The sequence below is a fragment of the Lotus japonicus genome, chromosome 3 (assembly GCF_012489685.1).
Source record: "Lotus japonicus ecotype B-129 chromosome 3, LjGifu_v1.2".
Lineage (NCBI taxonomy): Eukaryota > Viridiplantae > Streptophyta > Magnoliopsida > Fabales > Fabaceae > Lotus > Lotus japonicus.
The window spans coordinates 4,021,131-4,026,882 of NC_080043.1; the positions used below are offsets into that span (position 1 = coordinate 4,021,131).

At 32.0% G+C, this 5,752-nt stretch overlaps 1 long non-coding RNA gene across 1 annotated transcript; it reads right to left on the reverse strand.

Moving 5' to 3' along the window:
* Window positions 1–635: 635 nt before the first annotated feature.
* Window positions 636–1,888, reverse strand: LOC130748900 (uncharacterized). The gene is made up of 3 exons (XR_009022799.1): window positions 1,053–1,888; window positions 901–964; window positions 636–814 (listed from the first exon to the last, which is right to left on the reverse strand). It is a non-coding gene; the product is annotated as an uncharacterized LOC130748900 (long non-coding RNA).
* Between the last annotated feature and the right edge of the window lie 3,864 nt (window positions 1,889–5,752).

Sequence of the window (5,752 nt, forward strand, 5' to 3'; positions counted from 1 at the left end):
TTAAGTGTTTTAATTTAATTTACGTTAAAAAAAATAATACGTTAATTTAATTTAATTTAAATAAATAAAAAAAATATTAAATTAAATTAAATCGATAATAGTTTGTTTAATTTAATTTTTATCGTAAATTTTAATTTTATGAAATCATAAAAAGAAAAATATAAAATTAAATCAAAATATGAAATAAAAGTGGTGGGGTAGGGGGTAGGGTGTTGAATGAAAAACCATTGGAGTGGGTAAAAGTTGAATGAAATGTTGAACTGGAGAGAGAAGGTGATGTGGAGTGTTGGGAAGAGAAAAAGTGGAGTGTTGAAGGTGTTGAATGTTGAAACCATTGTGGGTAGTCTTAGTTTTTATTTTTAAACGTACACACATTAGTGATTAGTCAATGTGACATTATTGTTTTGAATAATTAATCAATGTGAAATGAGTAATTAACTAGTGTTCTTTACCCGTGCGTTGCACGGCGATTAAATTTATTGTAAAGATGAATCAGTAGTAATGTGTTTTAACTTAGTTTAGACTCTTTTCAGTAAGTATAAAAGATATGGAACCGAACATATGTTACAAACATGTAGATGAATGGACCACAGTAAATATATTAATTTGATGAGGTTGTAAATACCTCACAGTGTCAACACTTGAATAGTAATAAAAACCAAGTTTTTAAGTAATGCATTACATGGAAATTGAAATAAGATAAACATAACAATGACAGCAATATGAACCCTTATTCGAAATTGTAGTTCATGATTAATGATAAAGTCTTCATAACCGAGCTTGTTGTCAATAAAGCATATTTGAGCTATAGAACCTAGAAAGGAAAAAAAAATTATTAGTGTAATAATCAGTAACCAATACAAATATAAATTGTGTATAATTTGAAAGTATTAAACAAACCTTATAGAAACGTCAATACACCTTCAAATTAGATGATCAATAAATTGCTTAGTATTTTTTTATGCTGTAAAATAATAAAGAGAATAACCATATCAGTTTTCCTATTTCTAAAATTTAAATTGAAATTAATTGTAAGATAAATAAACACTTACATGTCAAATATTATCGAAGACTTCTTGATACACTACGTTGCGTGTAGTGTTAGATACAACTCTTTCGTCATCTATGATGAGCATCTTCAACCCTTTTCTAGATGGGTAAAACTTAGGTGCAGTACCATAAGTCATGTTGGTACTGTTTTCCAATAGTAATATGACATATGGATTAGTTTATTTTAATTAAATGTCTCTGTTATCTTTCCGTTTAACAATTCGTGCCTTTAATCCTGCAATCTCCTTCTTCCTCCTGATCTTTGCGTATCTTCTTTTTTCCTTCCTCTGCCACGGTTTTCTTCTCTCCTTCCCAACCCAGAAATGGCAGATCTGCCATGTCGTGCCGCACCACTTCGCGCGTCGATGAAAGAATCCACTGCAGATCCGCCGTTGCCGTGACACACCACTTCGTCAATGGAAGGATCCACCGCAGATCTGCCATCGTTATCGCTATTTGAAGCCGTCGCCGAAGCCTGTTGCACCGCCGGAGATGCCAGGCCACCACCGCTTCACTCGTTCATAATTCCTTTCTTCCCCTTCTTCTATGTTCTCTTTCCTCTGTTCTCCCTTGTATCAGCGTTTCTCTTGCCCGTGGGGTTTGCTCCGCATGCAACCTTTTCTCCTTTGAAAAATTGGATGAATAACAACCATGAATGCCTTGGTTCAAGCACTGGTGTACGATTCAGAGAGATGGAGAAGTTATAAAAAAGAATTCTTGGGAAAATAAACAAATAGAAAAGGATGGCAGAGAACAGTAATTGTTTTTTTAAAAACGTTTTTTTTTAAGTTTTTTTAAAAACGTTAACGGCGTTAGTCATGAGTTAATGGTGTGGATAAATCAGTACATGTGTCATCTTTTTATTCGTGAACAGTACCATTGGTACTGTATCTAAGTTTTTCCCTTTCTAGATTTAACTCTAGAAAGTGCAACATATAGCTGCTCGTGAGTAAAGACAGACATTGACAAATATAGTCCAACATGAGATAAATATTGCCTCTGACTGTTTTTTATAGTCATTCCAAAACATAAAGTAACAGGGAATTGTCAGCGCTAGAATTTGAATGGAATGCCAGAATTAGATGAAGTTAAGCTCATCCTTGGAATAAATGTTGTTTCTCCCATCCTGTTTCTATTTAAAACAGTAGCAACAATTATATATTTAGTCAAAGCATTGACTATCATTCGAGTGTCATTACACAACCCTGCAGCTTGGTCTATGTTTCGAATGAGCATGATAGGGACATCAACTTTTAGTTTAATTGCATGGTTTGGAATTCCAGAGCATTTGAAATCTTTTAAGAATTCAGATGTAAATCATTCTGCATTGACACATGAATCTTCGTCTGACTTGCACGGAGTATCACAACTCAAATATTCTGTTTCATCACCAGGAATCATTGCTAACATAAAGTTGTTGATTTCCTCTACACTTTCAAGTGTTGGTGCAATGATCGCTCTTTCTTGAAGGTAAACCTGAAGGTAATCTCCTTAAACGGCAAGACATTATTAAGATCGCAGAAGCTTCAGCTTCTCCACCCACTGCCTATCTTCGCATACTTCTTACTTCGAGGAATGATTACATTACACTTTACCTCTGAACTGGAACTCCCAATGAAAATCCAACTTTGAACACCCGCTTGAATAAGGTATTGCTTAACCCTTTTAGGAGCATGCTACATGTAACAGAAAAAGAATGGAAGTTAATACATTAACAAAAAAGAATTCGTGCAAACTGTCAAAGTTAGATAAATAGATTTGAATGTAACTTTAAACACACCAGCATGTAGCCCTTAGCTTGACATGTGCTAAGGGTGTGAGTCCATATTAATTCATATTGTCCATTGAATTCTGGAATGAGCACGGACTCAGGATTTAGCCCTTCATTCTGATGATCTGGTAACCCAACGTCTGCAATAGGCCCCTCTTGAGAAACGTCGTCAACCGAAACATCATTCATGCCAGGATTGTCAACATGCAAAGGGCTTTTCGGTTGTTCAGTGTTGGGATAGAGAACTTCTTTATCCAGATAATCTTTTACATGGAAATGGAAGACAAAGTCACCAACATACCGGAGAGAGAAAAGACAATCTTCTTCAATCTTGTAGAAGTCACGCAACGCATAAAATCCTTCTGTCAGTTTAGGATCCGAAGGATTCATGTTGTATACAACAACATGAGTATTCCCAACAGGGTCGATCAACGTCCATTGGTCTCTGAGCTCATCCTTGAAATTACGCACAATTTTTTTCGAAATAACTCAGTGAAGCTGCATAAGTAAAATAAAAGAGAAGGTTAATTATTTAGATACGATAAGGGGAGGGAAATTCATAGGAGTTGTGATTATAAACATACCCGCCACTTGTAACTTAGGATAGGAACCCAACGCTTGTAGTTCAGCCATGGATAGTCTTCAATATTTTTCATGGTGCGTGAATTTTTTAGCAGACCAGAGAAGGTTAGAAATATGTCAGGGGAAAAGCAATTTAGACCGTATATAAGGGAAAAAGTGATAAATAAATCAGGTAGTGATGGAAAGAAAGCAATTTATTAGCTTCCATATTATTTTCTTAATTACATCATAGTACCAAAATTGAGTATATTTTATTTGAAAATTAATTGCATCATTTGTTTGCATTCAAACGTTTATTAGGAGCAAAAAATTCCATGATCTTAAAGATTTTCATTTAAAATTAAACGTGGGCCTATCATTCCCATAAATTTAGTATTGTTTAATTATTAAATGATAAATTAAGTAAAAAAACGTGGATCTCAACTCAAAATAAGGATTAAAAAAATCAAATTACTTGACTTCCGTTGAAACCAATAAAAACTAATTACTTTTCCTAAAATGCATTGACCAAAAATGTATCAGTTGTTGCATATTTTCCATTTAAATAAGGGACAACTATTAATTTAATGTGCATTTAAGGTTGATTGAGGTAGGGTTAAAAGTATAAGGAACATTTTAAATAATTATACGTTGATATTTAATTTTTTGCCAACTTATTAAATATTCCTTATCAAAATTCATTATAATTTTTTTTCCATAAGTAAGAATCACCCATTAAAATATGAGACAAAACGTAATTAAATCTTAAGATTTTATTCAGTTTTTCTTGCAATTTTTGTTGATACTATTAATTATTTGACATTTATGAAAATATGTTTTGGAAAATATTGCCATCATTCCTTTTTTTAAAACTTGATGGAAATAACGATGTGCATTTTGGTTTTAATCATTCCTTATTTAAACTCTCCGTCAATTTAGCGGTTATGGGTTTTGGGAAAAAATGGAGGAATTAATTCAGTTTGCTCTATTTCCTTCAATTTTTCCATTTTTTTTAATTAGAAATAAATCAAGCAGAGATTAGTTTAAAAAAAAAAACCTTAATCCAGTTATTTTATAAAATATAACTAATACGAAATTGGTGTTTAATTAAGGAAATACTGGTTAATTAGAAATCCCACATTTAATAACCAAATTATTTTATTATGGGTTGGAATCAATCAAACATTAATGCCCAAAGTATTTTCCCTGAATTAAAGCTGGTTTAGGCAAGGAATAGCAAAGTTTGATAAGTTAAGCCAATGTACACATTCGGTACTTAATATTCTTTAGGTGCCAATTTTTTTTAAAAAATACTCCAACTTCTAAATTGGTCCTTTTTAACTTATGCCAATATGCACATTAGGTCCGTTTTAAAATTATGATAGATTCTTTAAGGAGTTTGGTGGAGTTTAGCCATATAAAAATTAAAAACCAAAAACCAAAGAAATTTAAGCAAAGAAATTATGATAGGTTCTTTGATTAGGGAATGATGACAGGAATGTTTCAAATAAATAAGGAATGTTTCAAAAAAAATGGAATCCGTTCTAAAAACCATAAAGAAAATTCAGTGAACTTCATTTAAAAATATCCGTTCTAAAAACCATAATGAAAATTCAGTTTAAAAAGCATTTCAAATTTCTTATGCTTAATCTTTAAATGTCAATATCATCATTTAAATAACTTTAAATAATGAGCCTCCATAAAGATTACATAATTCAAAATGAGCTTAAACTATATTGGTCCAAAACAATAATATGATGACACTTGTCAAGGAAAGAGGGGGTTAGGTGAAAGTCATTCCTGGAGTGCCAAATCATGGAGGTGGGGCTCACAACCTTCCTCTTTTCTAAAGTACTAGTGTTCTTTACCCGTGCGTTGCACGGCGATTAAATTTATTGTAAAGATGAATGAGTAGTAATATGTTTTAACTTAATTTAGCCTCTTTTCAGTAAGTATAAAAGATATAGAACTGAACATATGTTACAAACATGTAGATGAATGGACCACAGTAAATATATTAATTTGATGAGTTTGTAGATACCTCACAGTGTCAACACTTGAATAGTAATAAAAGTCAAGTTTTTAAATAATGCATTACATTGAAATTGAAATAAGATAAACATAACAATGACAGCAACATGAACCCTTATTCGAAATTATAGTCCATGATTAATGATAAAGACTTCATAACCGAGCTTGTTGTCAATCAAGCATATTTGAGCTATAGAACCTAGAAAGGAAAAAAAATTATCAGTGCCAATACAAATATAAATTGTGTATAATTTAAAAGTGTTAAACTAACCTTATAGAAACGTCAATACACTTTCAAATTAGATGATCAATAAACTGCTTGTTATCTTTTTTATGCTG